The sequence below is a fragment of the Staurois parvus genome, unplaced genomic scaffold, assembly GCF_062004578.1.
Source record: "Staurois parvus isolate SC_StPar_1 unplaced genomic scaffold, SC_StPar_1.0 ptg000509l, whole genome shotgun sequence".
Taxonomy (NCBI): Eukaryota; Metazoa; Chordata; class Amphibia; order Anura; family Ranidae; genus Staurois; species Staurois parvus.
In genome coordinates, this window is record NW_028318305.1 from 62,050 (window position 1) to 83,347 (window position 21,298).

A 21,298-nucleotide genomic window follows, 5' to 3' on the forward strand; every position below is an offset into this window, starting at 1 on the left:
AGACCTACACAAGGCTGGACTGGGCTACCAAATTATTGCTAAGCAGCTTGGTGAGAAGGTGACAACAGTTGGTGCAATCATTCGCAAATGGAAGAAAGACAAAACAATTGTCAGTCTCCCTAGGTCTGGTGCACCATGCAAGACCTCACCTCGTGGAGTGTCAATGATCAAGAAAACAGTGAGGAATCATCCCAGAACTAGACGTGAGGATCTTGACAATGATCTCCAGGCAGCTGGGACCACAATCACCAAGAAAACAATTGGTAACACACTACGCTGACAAGGATTGAAATCCTGCAGTGCCCGCAAGGTCCCTCTGCTCAAGAAAGCACATGTCCAGTCCTGTCTGAAGTTTCCCACTGAACATCTGAATGATGCAGAGGAGGACTGGTTGAAAGTATTGTGGTCAGATGAGAAATCAAGCTCTTTGGCATCAACTCAACTCGCCATGTTTGGAGGAGGAGGAATGCTGCCTATGACCCCAAGAACACCATCCCAACTGTCAAACATGGTAATGGAAACATTCTGCTTCGGGGGTATTTTTCTGCTAAGGGGACAACTGCAGCACATCAAAGGGACGATGGACAGAGCAATGTACCCTCAAATCTTTGGTGAGAACCTTCTTCCCTCAGCCAGGGCATTGAAAATGGGTCGTAGATGGGTGTTCCAGCATGACAATGACCCAAAACACACGGCCAAGGCAACAAAGGAGTGGCTCAAGAAGACGCACATTAAGGTCTTGGAGTGGCCTAGCCATTCTCCAGACCTTAATCCAATTGAAAATCTGTGGAGGGAGCTGAAAGTTGGAGTTGCCAAACATCAGCCACCAAACCTTAATGACTTGGAGAGGACCTACCAAGAAGAGTGGGCCAAAATCCCTGCTGAGATGTGTGCAAACCTGGTAGCCAACTACAGGAAATGTATGACCTCTGTGCCAACAAGGGATTTGCCACCAAGTACGAAGTCATGTTTTGTGAAGGGGATCAAATACTTACAGTGGGGCAAAAAAGTATTTAGTCAGCCACCAATTGTGCAAGTTCTCCCACTTAAAAAGATGAATTTATTTGCAAATTATGGTGAAAAATACGTATTAGGTCACCTACAAACAAGCAAGATTTCTGGCTCTCACAGACCTGTTCCTTCTTTAAGAGGCTCATCTCTCCTGCACTCATTACCTGTATCAATGGCACCTGTTTGAACTTGTTATCAGTATAAAAGACACCTGTCCACAACCTCAAACAGTCACACTCCAAACTCCACTATGGGGAAGACCACAGAGCTGTCGAAGGACACCAGAAACAAAATTGTAGACCTGCACCAGGCTGGGAAGACTGAATCTGCAATAGGCAAGCAGCTTGGTGTGAACAAATCAACTGTGGGAGCAATAATTAGAAAGTGGAAGACATACAAGGCCACTGATAATCTCCCTCGATCTGGGGCTCCACGCAAGATCTCACCCCGTGGGGTCAAAATGATCACAAGAACGATGAGCAAAAATCCCAGGACCACACGGGGGGACCTAGTGAATGACCTGCAGAGAGCTGGGACCAACGTAACAAAGGCTACCATCAGTAACACACTACACCACCAGGGACTCAGATCCTGCAGTGGCAGACATGTCCCCCTGCTTAAGCCAGGACATGTCTGGGCCTGTCTGAAGTTTGCTAGAGAGCATTTGGATGATCCAGAAGAGGATTGGGAGAATGTCATATGGTCAGATGAAACCAAAATAGAACTGTTTGGTAGAAACACAACTCGTCGTGTTTGGAGGAGAGAGAATGCTGAGTTGCATCCAAAGAACACCATACCTACTGTGAAGCATGGGGGTGGCGACATCATGCTTTGGGGCTGTTTCTCCGCAAAGGGACCAGGACGACTGATCCATGTACAGGACAGACTGAATGGACTAGGCCTGTGCGCCCTCTCTTTGTTCTTTCCCCATTGAATGGGGCCATGTATCGTGAGATTTTGAGTGCAAACCTCCTTCCATCAGCAAGGGCATTGAAGATGAAACGTGGCTGGGTCTTCCAACATGACAATGATCACAAAAATACCGCTCGGGCAACGAAGGAGTGGCTTCGTAAGAACCATTTCAAGGTCCTGGAGTGGCCTAGCCAGTCTCCAGATCTCAACCCCATAGAAAACCTTTGGAGGGAGTTGAAAGTCCATGTTACCCAGCGACAGCCCAAAACATCACTGCTCTAGAGGAGATCTGCATGGAGGAATGGGCCAACATACCAGAAACCGTGTGTGCCAACCTTGTGAAGACTTACAGGAAACATTTGACCTCTGTCATTGCCAACAAAGGATATATAACAAAGTATTGAGATGAACTTTTGATATTGACCAAATACTTATTTTCCACCATAATTTGCAAATAAATTCTTTCCAAATCAGCCAATGTGATTGTCTGGATTTTTTTTCTAATTTTGTCTCTCATAGTTGAGGTCTACCTATGATGCCAATTACAGGCCTCTCTCATCTTTTTAAGTGGGAGAACTTGCACAATTGGTGGCTGACTAAATACTTTTTTGCCCCACTGTATTTCCCTCATGAACATGCAAATCCGTGCATAATTTGTTAGACATGCATTTCTTTTGAATTTTTTGTTGCTATTCTGTCTCACAGTGTTACAATACACCTATCATTCTATTTTTAGACTTATCATTTCTTTGTGAGTGGGCAAACAATCAAAATCAGCAGGGGATCAAATCCTTATTTCCTTCAGTGTGTGTGTGTGTGTGTGTGTGTGTGTGTGTGTGTGTGTGTGTCTCTACTGCTCTTACTGGTTGTGGAAGTGCCACCCACAAAGTGTCTTAATTGGTAATATCACCACTCGTCTGATACATAAAATAAATCATTTTTATGTTTCAATTCTTGAAAAGAACGTAGTTCCCCCTTTTTCATAATATTCTTTAGCTGTGCATTTTTATCTTTTATCCATTTTCCGGATGTATCATCTTTCCCTTGTGGGAAAAAATTTGTTCCCACCAGTGGTATTAACGGTGAATTATATTCCCAACCCACTTGCTTATGAATTGCATCCCATACTCTGAATACATTCAATGTCAAAGTACTTGTGTGGAATGCAAATAATTTTATCTGTCTCACTTAGTGTACCTTTCATTTGTACCCAACTTTTCCCTCATGCATTATATACCCACTCTACTACTCGTGATAATAATACAGAGTGCTATCTCTTAAAATCCAGTACATTTAAACCCCCATCTAATTTATAGTATTTAAGTATTATTATTTTTTTAAAAATCCCAAAGTATATCATCGGTATATACAGTTGTGTTCAAAATAATAGTGTGTTGAAAAAAGTGAATAAAGCTCAAAATCCTTCTAATCGCTTTTATTTCCATACACACATGCATTGGGAACACTACACATTCTATTCCAAATCAAAACAGGAAAACAAATATCAAATTTGTGTTGTTCCTCTAAAATAATTGAAGAAAAGTGAAGATTAGACTGTTCAAAAAAATAGCCGTGTTTTTGTATTCTTTTTTACAAACTCAAACATTCACTATATAAACTGAAAAATGTTTGAAGATTTTGCTTTCCTTTGAATCACTTAATTAATATTTAGTATAACCACTGTTCCTGAGAACTGCTGTACATCTGTGTTGCATGGAGTCAACCAACTTCTGGCACATGTGAACAGGTATTCCAGCCCAGCATGATTGGACTACATTCCACAGTTCTCTATTTCTTGTTTTTGCCTTAGAAACTGGATTTTTGTTGTCACCCCACAAGTTTTCTATTGGATTAAGATCCGGGGATTGGGCTGGCCACTCCATAACGTCAATCTTGTTGGTCTGGAACCAAGATGTTCCACGTTTACTGGTGTGTTTGGGGTCGTTGTCTTGTTGGAACACCCATGTCAAAGGCATTTCCTCTTCAGCATAAGGCAGCATGACCTCTTCAAGTATTCTGATGTATTCAAACTGATCCATGATCCCTGGTATGCGATAAATAGGCCCAACACCGTAGTATGAGAAACATCCCCATATCATGATGCTTGCGCAACCATGCTTCACTGTCTTCACAGTGTACTGTGGCTTGAATTCAGTGTTTGGGGGTCATCTGACAAACTGTCTCCGGCCACTAGACCCAAAAAGAACAATCTTACTTTCATCAGTCCACAAAATGTTGCGCCATTTCTCTTTTAGGCCAGTCAATGTGCTCTTTGGCAAATTGTAACCTCTTCAGCACGTCTTTTTTTTTCAACAGTGGGACTTTGCGGGGGCTTCTTGCAGATAGCTTGGCTTCACATAGGCGTCTTCTAATTGTAACAGTACTCACAGGTAACTTTAGACCTTCTTTGATCTTCCTGGAGCTGATTGTTGGCTGAGTCCTTGCCATTTTGGCTATTCTTCTATCCATTCTTCTATCCATTCGAATGAAAGTTTTTTGCTTTCTTCCACGTCTTTCAGGTTTTGGTTGCAATTTTAAAGCATCTGCGATCATTTTAGCTGAGCAGCCTATCATTTTCTGCACTTTTTAATCAAGGTACGCTGTTCTTCTGAACAATGTCTGGAACGACCCATTTTCCTCAGAATTTCAGAGAGAAATGCACTGTAACCAGCATGTACAACATTTGCTGCCTTCCTTCCTTAAATAAGGGCAATAATTGCCACCTGTTTTTCAAAGAATGAATGACCTCACTAATAGAACTCCACACTGCTATTATTTTGAACATGCCCCTTTCAATTAGTGATTCAATTACACAGAATCAACAGCATGCATGTCATGACTGTTGGGTCTGTTGGATTTCTATTACTCTACTACACCTGCTAGTAAATTATTTGCCATGTAGAAATATAATTTCTACCAAAAACAGTGATTGATCAGGTTAGTGATGTCTGACTGCTATTATTTTGAACACAACTGTATATTGGGAGCATATGAAATTTATACAGAATTTTTAGTACTGTCACCATTTTCACCATGTTTATTCTTCCAACCCAGGAGAGTGATCTTATTGAGCTTTTTCTCAACGCATTCTTTATCTCATTTATTAATGGGATTTAATTTGCCTGGTATATGTTCTTAAGGGACCACGTTTAAATATGTGGGCGTGGCCTACATATGCATTCACAACTACGTGCGAGCACGGGGGGACGGGCACCTCTTTAAACCTTTTTTTCAATTTCATTTTTTTTTTTTTACACTGTACCTTTTAAAAAAAAAAAATGTTTTAATCACTTTTATTCCTATCACATGGAATGCATGCATCCCTTGTGATAGAAATAATTTGTTACAGGTCCTCTTTATGGAGAGATAGTCAATAAAACCCCACATCTCTCCTCCACAATGTAAAGCATTAGATCAAAAAAAGCTTTGATCTAGTGCTTTAAAAAACAAATGGCTTTGTTTACAAGTCTTTGGAACCGGAAGTGACATCGCTCTGGTTCTCCAAGGGCATAGAGATGAGTGGAGGCCATCTTTCATTCACTTATTTTTATGCCCAGTGCTGGGATTGTTCGGTGGTTATTTCCGGCACCTGTATCTGTGCTTATTTTCATATTGGCCAATGACCGATAGGGGTTTTTTCATCCGAAACGTTTCAGCCACTGAAATTTCAGTGCACCCCTAGTTCCACGTCTCCTATCCGAATTCCTTTAACATCTACACTAATTTGAACCGTAGCTAGTAACTGCTCTAAAGATAGTACAAATAGCAGGGGTGAAAGTGGGCATCCCTGCCTAGTTCCGTTCTACATTTTAAACGATGATGACAATGGACCATTAATCTTTACAGCTGCTGAAGGATGACTATACAGATTTTTATCCACTGCACCATTTTACTTCCTATTCCTCCATTGTGTCCATCATAAATCCCCACTCTACGCTGTTGAAAGCTTTCTCAGCATCTGTCAACAGGAACAGCACTGGGGACTTCTCTTTCTAAATCCTTTGCAGAAGGCACAATGATCTTAAATCGTTATCCCTTTGTTCGCTTCCTGGGGCAAACCCCACCTGATCTAAGTGTATCCACTCTGCCATTAGGTCTTTCATCCTGGTCACTAAAATTTTTGCATATAATTTTGTGTCAATATTTGATAGTGAAATTGGTCTCTAACTGGTGCATTGGTACTTGTTATAGCATTTAGGCCTACTTAACAGAATGCAGAATAGCTGCGTTCCAGGCATATGTCCCTGAACTATGCAGTCAGGGCCCTAAACGTGAGAACCACTTGGTACAGCATTTAGCCATGTCAAGCCCCAGCGTATTTCAGACTATCATAGACTTTGACAGGCTGTAGGGATTGGGACTGGGTGCTGCACCTGTTTTCCTGAGCACACTAAATAGCTGAGATGGGAGGCACAGCAGCCAGGTACTCTGTGTGCAAGGGCCTAATATATCTTGTATTTTTTTACTGGGAATATGTACTTCAATAACATTTGCATAATTATCATATTAAAAAATAGATTCTGGCATCAGTTTGTATGATCCCCAAGCCCAATAGTGATGATTCCAATTGCACACACTTCCGTCCTATATCACAATATAATATACAGTATCTCACAGACGTGAGTACACCCCTTGCGTTTTTTTAAATATTTTATTATATCTTTTCATGTGACAATACTGAAGAAACCACACTTTGCTACAATGTAAAGTAGTGAGTGTGCAGCTTGTATAACAGTATAAATTTGCTGTACCCTCAAAATAACTCAACACATAGCTATTAATGTCTAAACCGCTGGCAAAAAAAGTGAGTACACCCCTAAGTGAAAATGTGCAAATTGGGCCCAATTAGCCATTTTCCCTCCCCTGGGTCATGTGACTCGTTAGTGTTACAAGGTCTCAGGTGTGAATGGGGAGCAGGTGTGTTAAATTTGGTGTTATTGCTCTCACTCTCTCATACTGGTCACTGGAAGTTCAATATGGCACCTCATGGCAAAGAACTCTCTGAGGATCTGAAAAAAAAGAATTGTTGCTCTACATAAAGATGGCTTAGGCTATAAGAAGATTGCCAAGACCCTGAAACTGAGCTGCAGCATGGTGGCCAAGACCATACAGCGGTTTAACAAGACAGGTTCCACTCAGATCAGGCCTCGCCATGGTTGACCAAAGAAGTTGAGTGCACGTGTGTCGCAAACGTGCGCAACACACAGTGAAGGACGCCGACTCCATTTTGTTAAGAATATCCATTTCTCCCTTATTCTCCTTCCCCCTCCCTTCCTGAGAGGCACAGTGACAGGTGTGTGTGTGTTAAAAGTGTCACAGGCCAGATCCCAGCAGGGAGCCGAGTGGTGCAGCACTGTCCCAAGAACCTGTGCCATCTCACACCTCGGGAGAGATAAGGCAAACTTTCCCAGAAGTTGAAAGAGATTCCAAGCTAATAAACCTAGCTCAGCATAGGTGATAGAATCAGATAAACATTTCTCAAATCCATTTTTCCCCTATGTCTCATATCTTGGAATATGAGAGACTTACATAAAAACCGAGCATCTCACCAGATGGGCTAAGAGGAGCCGAACATTTTGGTGGGTCACTCGCCTTGTCTCGGACACACAGGTAAGCAGAAACATAGATCTCGTGAACCGTGCAGTATATAATTTCATAATTCCTGTCTAATCAATCCTCAGCCTTGTCTGCATAATAATCTACCCGCAGGTGGACTGTCACTTGTGCAGGTTAAAAGTTATAGGCAAATATGAGTTATGGAAGATATTTTTGCTCTAGTTGAGTCATCCACCCCTATCTCCACGCCCTCAGTAGAGATTGGCCTTTGACTGCAGAGCCACCCACTGCTGGGAACTTTAAAACAGGCTGTCAGGCCTAAGAAAATGAGTTGAAGAATTCTCCCATCTTTACCATCGTAACATAGGGAGATCAAAAAGCACCCTGCTGCTCTGAAACTTGGATTTGCTAACCCAGGACTTTGGCAAGTACCTTAACCCTTTCACCTCTCTCTGATATCTCTTGTGCTATGGTTCTTGGTATATATTTATATATATATCTTAGTTACATCTTTTTTCTGTAAATATTTTATTGCATCCGTTTGACCTTTTAGTAATAAATCTTTCTTTCTGAAAGTGTTGAACTGTTTCTATAGCTCTTTATTGCAATTTACGAATCCCTGCCACTTAAGAGAACGCTACTGTTTGTTTAAACCTCTGTATAACCGGCCTGCGGACCATTTTATATAGACGATTATTTCAATCATTATAGTGTTATAGCTGATAACGCTGAGTTTCCTCTTTCTCGGTACAAAAAGGAGGTGGTGGCAGTGTGAAGGGTTAGTTGCGTAATTAACTCGACCCAGTAACAATCGCTCAGGCTGCCGGTACATTGATCTGTATCCATTAGCTGGAAAATCGTTGTGCAGGGTGCAGCTGGGTGTGGTATTGTTACGCAAGTCACATCGCAGTTTTTAGATTGGCTAGCCCTTCGGTCATAGGTTTGGGTGAGAAGGTCTGGGGTCTGACGCCGCGATCGTGACATATTGTTGGCAGCGTACGTGGGATAGTTGCATTAAGAGCTTTAGTGCAGTGTTATAAAATTGGCTCTGCACTGAAGGATTGTAACCTTTGTGGAAACAGTCCTTAGAAACAAGCGGTGCATATTTTTTATATATATATAGAGAGAGAGAGAGCGAGAGAGAGATAGCAACAGCTCCTTCCTTTTTCTACTTTCCATTCTATCTTACTTGTAATCATGCCTGGTGCAGCAGAATATGAGAAAATGAGCAAAGGTGACTTGAAGGCGGAATGTACCTCACAAGGATTGGACGTCGGTCGCAAAAATTGTGAAGATTTGATTAGTGATCTAGTGGAGTATGATATCCGAGCAGATCAGAACTTGGGGAACTCGAACATGACGGGGTTCCCGAAATCTCCAATCCCAGTGGCTCAGAGACGGCCTCGCAGGATGGGCATACAGAGACTGACACTGGAGGATCATCGAGCGGTATCATCACACCACCGCCTGAACGGGCCAGCACCGGAGTGCCTGTAACCAGCAGAGACTCTCCTCGGATGCAGGAAGCCCTGAAACGCATCATGGAGACAGATCCTATGGCATACTTGCAGCTCCTTGACCGCCAGACTGAGAGAGCGGCTGACAGAGCAGCCGCGGAACGCCAGGTCGAGAGAGAGGAACGCCAGAGGGAAGCTGATCGTCGGCACGAGCTGGAGATGGTGAGGCTCCAGCAGCGACCGGGTCAGAACCTTGGGTCCCTAGAGCACAGGGACGCCTCTCTGGTCGTGGGCCCAGCAGCCGAGTTTTCAGTGATGGACAAAGTGACATTGACACGTACTTACTGTCATTTGAAAAAAATGCCGTCAGTACCATGTGCCCCCAACTCAATGGGCTCGGTACCTGACACCAGGGCTATGAGGCAAGGCCCTGGACGCGTTTGTTGAATTGCCAGAGGGGCAAGACGATGATTATGAAGCTCTAAAAGATGCCATCATCTGGAAGTACCAGATGACCCCAGAAGTGTACCGCAAGTGGTTCAGGTCCATGCAGAAGAGACCTGGGGACTCTTACACGGATGTGGTGAGTCGCTTACGCACCACATTCCGACAGTGGACTAAGGGACTGAAAGCTGACTCCTACGAGTCTTTGGAAGATCTCATGATACGAGATCAACTTTTGCACATTTGCCCGGCAGACGTCAGTTCGTCTTGGAGAGAGAGCCAGCATCTACTAAAGCTGCACGCGGGTGTCTGACCCTCGCAAGGCTCCTCCAAATGGCTGGAAAGGGGGGAAATCGCCCCTAGCAACCTCTCCTACGTCGGTGAGTCAAGCTTCTCCTCCGCCCCCCCCTGCAGTGCTTGGAGCCAAGCCATCCCTGCCTGACACCCGCAGATGTTTCACCTGTGGGAAAGCTGGACATCTCAGGACACAGTGTCCTGAGCAGAAGCAGACGACGTCATCTGGCCAACCAGCCAACAACTCTTCTTCCGTGCTGTTTGTTCGCAGGAAGATGCGGGTAACCCCCACCAACTTGCAGCCAGTCACTGTGGGCAACCGGTCTGTAACTGGTTTCCGGGACACCGGGGCAGAAGTTACCTTGATCCGGCCAGAGGTGATTGAGCAAAGGAACCTCTTTCCAGGAAAGTTCCTTACCCTCACAGGAGTTGGGGGGACCCGTTCTCGCATACCCTGTGCCAAGGTATTCATTGATTGGGGTGCGGGAAGGGGGATGAGGGAGGTGGGGGTCTCGGAGGAAATTCCCACACCGGTTTTGTTGGGTGCTGACCTGGGCACTCTTGTTTCTTATTAGTCCCTGCCGAGAATACCCAGAAGGGCCCCCTGGAACTCTTTGGACAAGCCAAGGTACTGTGTGCAGATATTGGGGTAATGTCTGGGCAACCTGTGGATGGACAGAGGGAGGGGGCTAGGAATGGAGTGGGGCTACAGGATTCTCCATTAGCTGGAGAACGAGAAGAAATCCCCTTGCCTGGGGAGGTATTGAACTAGTGTCATGGATATTATAAACGTGACTGTTGATAATGGTAATGATGACAATGGGGATGATAATGTCAGTAACGTTGATGGTAATGTCATTGATAATGTCAGTAATGTTGATGAGAATGTTGGTAGTGCTAAAAATGATTATGATATTCATGATGAAACAAAGGATGCATTTTCAGTGTTGGGGGTCACCCACAGTGCTGTGAAGGAGGCAGAGGTACAATTTCTGGGGGCTGAGCAAAGGGAGGGTCTGGATAGGCCTGTCCCTTGCCCAGGCTCAAAAGATCATGCCTTGATAAGTGCCCAGGCATTGGCCTTACATGGGACTGGGCAGCCGGCTGGGACTTGTAGTTCCACGCATCAGGCATCACTGAACAGCGATTCCCTAATGAACTTCAGAGGTCAGCTAGCTGTGAGTTGCCCTGCTAAGAAGGGTACACAACAGCCGGCTGGGACTTGTAGTTCCACGCATAAGGCAGCACTGAAAAGCGAACCACCAAGGACCTTCAGAGGCCAGCTAGCTGGGACTTGTAGTACCACGAGTAAGGCAGCCCTGGAAAGCCATTCATATAGGGATTTCAGCCTCTGGCTAAATGTGCACTCCCCTGCTGGGGAGACTAAACACAGGCCTGGCAGGAAGAATGGCCTATCCACAGGGGGTTGGGAGCCTGAAAGCCTGTCATTTGATCTCACCTGTCAGGGTGTGTCAACAAGCAGGGACAACACACCTGGATTGTAAATGTGAGGGATCTCTGGAGCTCAGAGAGGAGGCTGCGGTCCTCGGCTCCAATCCCCTCTCCTTTCCACTCAGGTCCCAAAGCTGCTGGCAATGCCTATGAACGATGCTGGCTGGATTCTGGGAAACCCGGGGAGAGTGCACCGTGCGATTCAGGAGGTGGACGGCAGAATGCATGCCTCCCTCCTGCCCTCCGCCAACCTTATCTCCCAGGAGGTGCAGGCTGAATGGGCCAAAGAGACAGAGGGAATGGCGCAGTCTGGAATCCAGGGGTCAGCTAGAGTCTAGGAATCCCCGGTAGTCTCGGTACTCAAGCAGGATCCGATGACCAGGCTTTTTGAGGACCTTGGAAAACTGAGCACCAGCCCTGTGGTTGTGGCCTACCTCATGCCCAGGAGCCATGAGGTAATGGAGCATCCGGAAGGGGCCCGCTGTCTAACCATCATGGACCTGAGCAGAGGGTATGGGCCACCATCCCCAACCCAGGAGGTTCAGGACGAGTCAGCCTTCACCACTCCATGTGGCTTGCCTGAATTGACGGGAAAGCTAGTTGGGGTTGAGAATGCACCAACCACCTCCCCAGGGGTCAGGAATGACCTGTAATACAGAGTGGAACTGGGTGCAGTTGCCCGCTTTAGGGGCCTTGCGGTCTTCGGCCCTGTCTGGGAAGAGCAACTCGGGCTCCTGTCACTAGTTAGGAACGAACTGCCCGTACCTAGTCTGACAGTCGAGAGTGGTAACTGTCAGAGGGGCATATCAGTGGTTCAGCTTTGGGAACCACCGATAGGAAGAGACCCCCAGGGGTCTGGGCATAGGGAGATTGAGGCAGTTGTGGCCTGGTCTGCTCCCCAGGCCAGCAAACAGGTTACGTCAGTCGTGGGTGCAGCTGGCTATGGTAAGACACCTGAGTGCCACTCTCATGGCTCAGCTGGACCTGTGGCTGACCTAGCAGACAGGAAACTGGAGGAACTGGTGTCCTGGATGCTAGCGGGTAACAAGGACAGTTCATCTTGGATGAAGGTATCTGTGGACCCATCAGGGAGGCGAGTTCCAGAATTCGCCTGTCTGGCTCCAGGGCACACAGGCGCCACTACCTTCGGGCCAGATGTAGTCCTAGGCCTGAGGAAGGAGATGGGAGAGGGAAATCTCCTTCTCTACCTCGACAAGAAACTGCACGTTAATATGGTAGCCGATCACACCCCTGAGCCGAAGTGTTTTGTGAACAGGTGGGCACCCCGGCAGTCACCACGGTATTCGGATAGCCACAGCCAACTGGTGCCCACCCGTGACCACTCACTTGGTCGGCACAGCAGTGTTGCCGGGGAGAAAAGATTCCCTTTCAGATGGAACTTGGTCCTCCCGCAGTGCAGCGGTACCAGGTTGACCCAAGGTGAACCTCTGGGCAGAGGTCGGTTGCGTCAGGAGGGAATTTGTAGTTCCCTCCCATGCAACTACCTGAGGGGGAGGTGTCGCAAACGTGCACAACACACAGTGAAGGACGCCGACTCCATTTTGTTAAGAGTATCCATTTCTCCCTTATTCTCCTTCCCCCTCCCTTCCTGAGAGGCACAGTAACAGATGTGTGTGTGTTAAAAGTGTCACAGGCCAGATCCCAGCAGGGAGCTGAGTGGTGCATCACTGTCCCAAGAACCTGTGCCATTTCACACCTCGGGAGAGATAAGGCAAACTTTCCCAGAAGTTGAAAGAGATTCCGAGCTAATAAACCTAGCTCAGCTTAGGTGATAGAATCAGATAAACACTTCTCAAATCCATTTTTCCCCTATGTCTCATATCTTGGAATATGAAAGACTTACATAAAAACCAAGCATCTCGCCAGATGAACTAAGAGGAGCCGAACACTTTGGTGGGTCACTCGCCTTGTCTCGGACACACATGGAAGCAGAAACATAGATCTCGTGAACCGTGCAGTATATAATTTCATAATTCATATCTAATCAATCCTCAGCCTTGTCTGCATAATAATCTACCCGCGGGTGGACTGTCACTTGTGCAGGTTAAAAGTTATAGGCAAATATGAGTTATGAAAGATATTTTTGCTCTAGTTGAGTCATCCACCCCTATCTGCACGCCCTCAGTAGAGATTGGCCTTTGACTGCAGAGCCACCCCCCTGCTGGGGACTTTAAAACAGGCTGTCAGGCCTAAGAAGATGAGTTGAAGAATTCTCCCATTTTTACCATCGTAACATAGGGAGATCAAAAAGCACCCTTCTGCTCTGAAACTTGGATTTGCTAACCCAGGACTTTGGCAAGTACCTTAACCCTTTCACCTCTCTCTATCTCTTTGCTGTGCTATGGTTCTTTGTATATATTTATATATATATGTCTTAGTTACATCTATTTCTGTAAATATTTACGAATCCCTGCCTCTTAAACTGTTTGTTTAAACCTCTGTATAACCGGCCTGCGGACCGTTTTATATAGACGATTATTTCAGTCATTATAGTATGACTATAATGCATCGATCTGTATCCATTAGCTGGAAAATCGTTGTGCAGGGTGCAGCTGGGTGTGGTTTTGTTATGCACGTCACATCGCAGTTTTTAGATCGGCTAGCCCTTCGGTCACGGGTTTGTGTGAGAAGGTCTGGGGTCTGACGCCACGATCGTGACAACGTGCTTAGCGTCATATCCAGAGGTTGTCTTTGGGAAATAGACATATGAGTGCTGCTAGCATTTCTGCAGAGGTTGAAGGGGTGGGGGGGCAGCCTGTCCGTGCTCAGACCATACGCCGCACACTGCATCAAATTGGCCTGCATGGCTGTCATCCCAGAAAGAAGCCTCTTCTAAAGATGATGCACAAGAAAGCCCGCAAACAGTTTGCTGAAGACAAGCAAACTAAGGGCATGGATTACTGGAACCATGTCCTGTGGTCTGATGAGACCAAGATAAACTTATTTGGTTCAGATGGTGTCAAGCGTGTGTGGCGGCAACCAGATTAAGAGTACAAAGACAAGTATGTCTTGCCTACAGTCAAGGATGGTGGTGGGAGTGTCATGGTCTGGGGCTGCATGAGTGCTGCCGGCACTGGGGAGCTACAGTTCATTGAGGGAACCATGAATGCCAACATGTACTGTGACATATTGAAGCATGATCCCCTCCCTTCGGCGACAGGGCCGCAGGGCAGTATTCCAACATAACGACCCCAAACACACCTCCAAGATGACCACTGTCTTGCTAAAGAAGCTGAGGGTAAAGGTGATGGACTGGCCAAGCATGTCTCCAGACCTAAACCCTATTGAGCATCTGTGGAGCATCCTCAAATGGAAGGTGGAGGAGCGCAAGGTCTCTAACATCCACCAGCTCTGTGATGTCATCATGGAGGAGTGGTAGAGGACTCCAGTGGCAACCTGTGAAGCTCTGGTGAACTCCATGTCCAAAAGGGTTAAGGCAATGGTGGAAAAAAATGGTGGCCACACAAAATATTGACACTTTGGGCCCAATTTGGACATTTTCACTTAGGGGTGTACCAGCCATTAATGTCTAAATTGTTGCCAGCAGTTTAGACATTAATGGCTGTGTGTTGAGTTATTTTGAGGGTACAGCAAATTTTACACTGTTATACAAGCTGTACACTCACTACTTTACATTGTCACATGAAAAGATCTAATAAAATATTTACAAAAATGTGAGGGGTGTACTCACTTCTGTGAGATACTGTATATATATTGAACATCTCATTCATAAAGAGTGGAATTTATGCCCCTGCATCAAGCAGGAGGTAATGTGCACCGAATCACGCTTCTAAACAAAGCTGCATTATGGCACAACATTCCGCTTATGATGTTGTCACTCAATATCAGAAAGGCGTTTGATTTTCTCTCCTGGCCCTATTCATTTTACATTCTACAACAATGGGGCTTCAGACCACAGTTCTGTAACTTTGGAGTCACTCTATATTCCTCCTCTACAGCCCACATTAAACCCTGGTTCACATCAAATGCATCGTACTATTTCAGCTGAAGTAGCTCAATATCAAAGCCACCGGTCTGTGCGATTTCACATGCGGCTTCCCAACACAGATGTCAATGCAAGTCGCCCATGAAAATGCCAAAAATGGTGCAGGAAACTTTCTCAAAATCGGTGCAAGTCAGAGTCGCACCGATTTGAACGGTTCCATAGGCACAAATAGGGTGCGACTTGTCATGTGAATTTGAACTGTCAAATCACTTTGGTGTGAATTTGTTGCTGACTTCAAGTCTGTAACTTTCCCCATTTTTAGAGGTACGTGGCAAGGTTGTCCACAATGTTTTTTGTTCTGGCAATAGAGCCCCTAGTGTAGGGGGACCACTCAGATATTACTGGTTCGACTATAGTAGGACACCAACATAAACTGAACTTTTTCACAGATGATATAATGCTGTTCACCACCAATCCAAGTATCACTCTCCCTAATTTCCTAGCCTTCGTACATCAATCCAGCATCCAATATCTTAAACATTTCCCTACCAGATTGGCAAGTGTGGTGATTACAGGCTTGTTATTCTTATCACTGGAACCCATACACCTCTCATATTTTGGGAATTTCCTCACCTCATCATACAATCTGTAATTTCCACCCCTCTTCTGTAAACTCAAAAGTTTACTAGCTGCTTGGAAGGAATACCTGTCATCTTGACTAGGCTGCACTCACAGTGACCTACTTAGCAAACTTTTTTACCTGTTCCAACTATTTCCAGTAGGGACGCCATCTTCTGTCGTGCAGAACCTACAACAGCAGATTCGGAAATGTATCCAACGCACCAGAATAGCTAAGCACACGCTATACCATAGTCGGTCTCATGGAAGTCATCTTCCAGGACAGCTTACATGAGATAGAGGGAGAGACCCCCCCCCCCACCTAGACCGGAAACACATGCTCCACATCAATAAAAAGACCTTATCCCCATCAGTCCCTCAGTTTGTGTTTGTGTTTCCTCCAGCCAGATAGGACCACAACCTTGCTTTGTATATTTCCGCTAGGCCATCATGCTAGGTGGCAGGGGCCTCCCAGGCTCAGTCCTCCTTCAACAGAAGCAATGATCCTGAGAAGCTACTGACACCTGGGTCCTGGGACAAGTATTGCACTGGTGGTGGCTACCAGGTTTTTAGAGACCCCTTTTCCCTTTATTTGTCTAGGTGTCTCCTCCGGGGTATGGGGGAAGAATCACTGGTTTGCTGCGGCTGTAAGGACTAGGGAGTTTCTTCCCCAAAGGATCCACTGGATCAGGGTGCTCAGTACTTGTTCAATTGGTCCCAGTTGTATACAGCGTGTGGTGGCGTGTGCACTGCAGCCGCCGGAGAAGACAGGGGAGTCAATTCCACCACTTGACTCTGAAGTAATTTCCGCAAGGGGTGGAAGTGTGGGGCCACCATCTTTGTAGTGGGTAGCAGTAAGCTGCAATGCAAGCATGTTTAACGGAGCACACAAATCCTAAAATCAGGACGCCGGATCAACAGTGCCAGCAGATGGACAAGGGTACATGGACAGAATCCCATTGGTCTTCTATTTTAGCCAGACAAGGAGGTCCGGATGTGTCAGGGCCTGGGTCCGAACCTGGGTCTTCTGCGGTGAGAGGCAATGTTTCTTCTTGCTGAGCCACCTGGAATGCTGGACAGCTCCCTTGACAATTATTTGGATGATCCTGCCTTGACCTTATTTATCTTGAACCTTGAACCCCTTGCTCCTCCCATGAACTTCCTGATAAAAGCCATGTCTCTGCATTTCCTGTTTGCCAGGTTATTGTGCCTTCTCCAGCCAGTATCTCGCTTGTCTCTCTTGCTGCCGTCTATACTTTCGCTACCGACCTTTGGCTTGTTCCTGGACTACGATTTTGCCTCATCCTCATCTACTACCGCTTGTTACCGACTCTTGGCTTGACTGACTCCGCTTCTGCTAGATCCCTACCTGCTCTATCTGCTATTGGATGCCGGCTTGCTCATTCCCTGGTGGGGTGATCCTGAGAACTGCGACCTGGTACTAACACGCAGCTAAATCCATCTCCACCATTAGGAGCTCTGGTGGAAACCGGTTAGTGCTTAGACCCCGCACCTCAGGTGAGCCTGCGTCATTTCCCAGGGTGACCTGCTGGTGTACCTATCCTGCTGGTTTCAGGTAAGCCTTACACTGCTATAGCAACTGGTCTCTGAACTTGACCCCTGACCGTGACAGAACAATCTGGCCCAAATATGGAGGCCACTATAACAATCGTTGTGGCTCCTCTTAGGCAGCAAATTGCTGAGCTGCAGGAATTCGGGGTTACCCATCAAGAAAGAGTTGCCAAACTAGAAAGCATAGTGGATAGGCAACAGGGAGAGATTCAGATTCTGCAGAGACAACTGCTGAACCAAGATGATACCAAATCACATATGCCCCAGCCCCAACCATCTAAGTTTAATAGAGACCGCCGCCACTACAGGGGTTTCCTTACTCAATGTCGTATATTTTTTTTACAAATGCACCCTGCTGCATTTCCTTCAGAGAAAAAGGTAATGTTTACTAGCTGCTTGAAAGGAATACCTGTCCTCTTGACTAGGCTGCACTCAGTGACCTACTTAGCAAACTTTTTTACCTGTTCCAACTATTCCCAATAGGGACGCCATCTTGAATACCCCCTATGAATACGTGTGGTTGCACGAAACGCGTCGGAGAGGAGCTACAGTGCAGTGACGTCACGCCGCCGGCACCACGTGGGTCCCGGCGGCCATCTTGGATTATCTGGTCAGTAACTGTTTTTTACTCTCACGCTTGCTGGATGGAATAAATCATTATTATCAAGCAGTATCATGCTATTGGGCCTCCTTTCTTTCTGGGGCTCCTTGTGAGCTTCCTACCACCCACAGAGTCACGTTTAAGGAGGACAGAGCCATGCTTAATAACTGAGTGAGCAGAGCACGGGAACAGACCAGACCACACTTAAGAGGGATTCCTGGATTTAAACCTTAAGAGGGGTTATCTCTTACATGCGCACATTGATTGCGCATCTGGTGAGTGCGCAGTCTTTTATCAGTTTGGATACCACCACGTTTTGAATTTACCATAGAGATCTTCATGATCTTCTCAGCACTCAACCCACTGGGATATTGTGGACTGGGCATTCACTATTATTACTGATTAGTCACGACGCAGTGACAGGAAAAACTTATGTGTGGACTTTACCTTTTGCACTTTGTGTTTTGCACCATAGTGTGTTATGTACAATAATTTATGCACACCGAGACACTTGTTTTTATAGCAATTTAAGTATTTTATTCATTTATTTATGTTATATGCATTATTTATGATCCCCCAGCGCTGCACCCCCTGCTTATATATTTGTTCTGAGGTTGTTTAGTACCTTTTGGTGTTCAGCGGTCACAGTGACTTTCAGCGATCACTTACCCATTACCTGAATAACAGAAATATGTGAACCAATACTTACAACAAGTATGGTACAGAAGTGAATAGATCCTAAGTGGGATCTGGGGTGATGGTGGATAGTAAAATAAAAAAAGAAAGTAGTCCAAACTGGGACTAATAAGTGATATGTCCAAAAATTGGACTCAAATCAAGGAAAACGCATAAACATGCAAGTGAATATCTCTGCAATACCAAATGTGCATAAACACTACATAAAAAATGAATTATTAATTAACCCCAAACACTAAATAGTGTTTCCATACAGAAGATATATAAATCAAATATATATCAAAGGAACAAAAAAATATATATATGCAATAGTGGAAATATCCGTGTGACTTTTATGACAATGAACATGCAACATAAACGCATGACACAAAACAAAAAATATGTGAAAAAAGTCCAAAATGGTGCCAACAACACCACGCAATCCAGAAAAAGAAAGACACTTGTGCCCATGGATGGTGAATGTGGGTAACCACAGAAGAATATCCTTAAGTAGCTGAATTAGCCGCTCACCTCCTTGCTTTGACCCGCAGGGGTCAAAACACTTTTGGGATCACAAAACTGGATCCTCTATGTATATGATTCCTCTGTCACTGCATACCTTCCCCTGCAACGATCTCCCTCTCAGGGATGTGTGTATTGGTGGCAATATCCTCTCCAGGTATACGGGTGGGGTGTAAGCCGATCTTTCAGTAAAAAACATAGGTAGAACTTCCCATAGTGTATTACCTTTTATTGCATTCAAAATGAGCAAAGTATTCCAAATTTTGCACTCACAGTGTTATCCTTGCTCAACAAGCATTTAGAACCTCATGTTCTGGGTGTATTTGCATGGGTATACTTGCTGGGTGTAGTAAAATGGCGCCCGCGCAGGAAGTGCGTCACCGCGTGCCTACGCGTTGCGTCACGTGGTCTCGTGACCCCGAGGAAGACACGAGACCACGTGACGTAACCCAACGCGTAGGTACACAGATACGCAGCTTCTGGTTTTGAGGTGATGCACTTCCGGTGTAGGACACCATCTTAGCACACCCAGGAAGTACCGCATGGATGCAGCATACCCACACACAGTGGGAGGAGGGGATCTGCATTAAAAAGCGAGTGGTCTTCCAATTTAATAAAGGACTGTCTTGCTCAAAATTAGTGCACTATGGAGGATCTCTTTTATTGCTCACTGTCATGGTGAGTAATATTCTGCAGAGTACCTATACAGAGGGTCCTGGAGATTGCAGTGGAAAGATATTGGAGGAGGATCATTATCAGGGAACCATAGGTGATCCTGAAGGCTTGCTGGAGATATATTGAAGGAGGAGAGCTATTATCTGGTGATGTGAAGGATCCAGGGTGATCCTGAATGCTTTTTGGCCCTTTGTGGTCACATAAAGGAAGTGAGGAGGCACTGCAGCTGGAGTGGAAAAGGTGTGTGCTGGCACTTTCACGAATTCATCACGTATTGCACGTTGCATGTTTTAAAACACTTAATGTTGCAATTCATGGTCTTAGAGTGTGTCAAGAAAGGAGATATTTTATTTGTAATTTGTACTTACAAATCAACCAGCATTAATTTTTTTATAAAAAATACAAAAGATAAATATGAATAAATAAATATAAACATAAGCATATCCTTCATGCAGGAAACGTAAAAGTCCAGGAACTTCCTGGAAGAAAAGGAAGCCTTTATGGCCTACAACACAAAAGTCCATACCTGGAAAAGAAACATGGAAGACAAGGCCTCTATGGCCCAGACAATAGAAAAAAAATAACTTTTGTTTTTAACAGGCTTTTATGGCCAAGACACAAACTATATACAATTTCCATCCTCCACAGATGGCCTTTATGGCCAAACACTGCAAGACTTTACTTGCTGACTTAGAAAAAAAAACAAACAAACATATACCCTAAAGAAGATTAAGGAACACAGATTTTCAGTACCTGCAGCCTTCCATCAAAAGGAACATACTTCCAAAATCTAGGGGGGTGATAAGGGGAAAATAGGGACAGATACCACCACCCGAGATCAACAGGCAGCAGCTACAGGCCCGATGTTCCTCCACGCCTCCATCCAAGCCTTTCGCCGCCACCTGTCTTTCTCAAGGCCCCCGAATCTTCCCAACCTCACCAAGAATGCCACACACCACCACTTGGACGGGGAGGACTTTCTGCCGGATGGAGACTGACACCGTGCATTCCACATTTAGTAACGGACTACTAAACTGACTAAGAACAAAGTGTCTAAATCAAAATCCAGACGACTTTCGAATGCTCCATACACCCACTCCGCATAAGACATGCGGTGCAGGAAAGGAACACCCAGAGCCCCACCCACCTCTTTATACACCTCTAGGTTAAAGGGGCACTGAAGCAAGAAGTGGTCCATAGTCTCCACTTCACCCAGACACTCCGACCTCAGACAACCATGGTCATCCGGAGGACAGTACTTCAAGTTACCCCTCACGTAGAGCCTACCATGGAAAGCGAGCCAGGCCTGGTCCCTAAATTTCAAGGGGACCCGTTCCAGATTTATTAAGCGCAAGCCCTCCCTCATAATATGGCCTGGGCAATCTTTCAAGGCCAGCGGCACATGGAAAGCGGTTGCCACAATCCTCTCACCCAGGAGTTTCCTAGGGAGAGATCTGACCTCCTCCGCCGTCACATGCCACCGCCGGAGTAACTTCAGGCTCGGGGGCTACATAATCCGGGAGCTTGCCGTGCTTGACCCGC

General features: G+C 45.6%; 1 protein-coding gene across 5 annotated transcripts in view; it reads left to right on the forward strand.

Annotated features, from left to right (window-relative positions):
- The window catches only part of GGPS1 (geranylgeranyl diphosphate synthase 1), a 227,267-nt gene that overhangs the window by 25,901 nt on the left and 180,068 nt on the right, over window positions 1-21,298 (forward strand). For 3 of the 5 annotated variants that reach the window (XM_089690003.1, XM_089690007.1, XM_089690006.1), the window contains exon 2: window positions 17,767-17,893. The exons of the other annotated variants lie outside the window; for them this stretch is intronic. The gene's annotated coding sequence lies outside the window, so the exon portion shown is untranslated. The remainder of the gene's footprint in view (window positions 1-17,766; window positions 17,894-21,298) is intronic. 5 annotated transcript variants of the gene reach the window in all.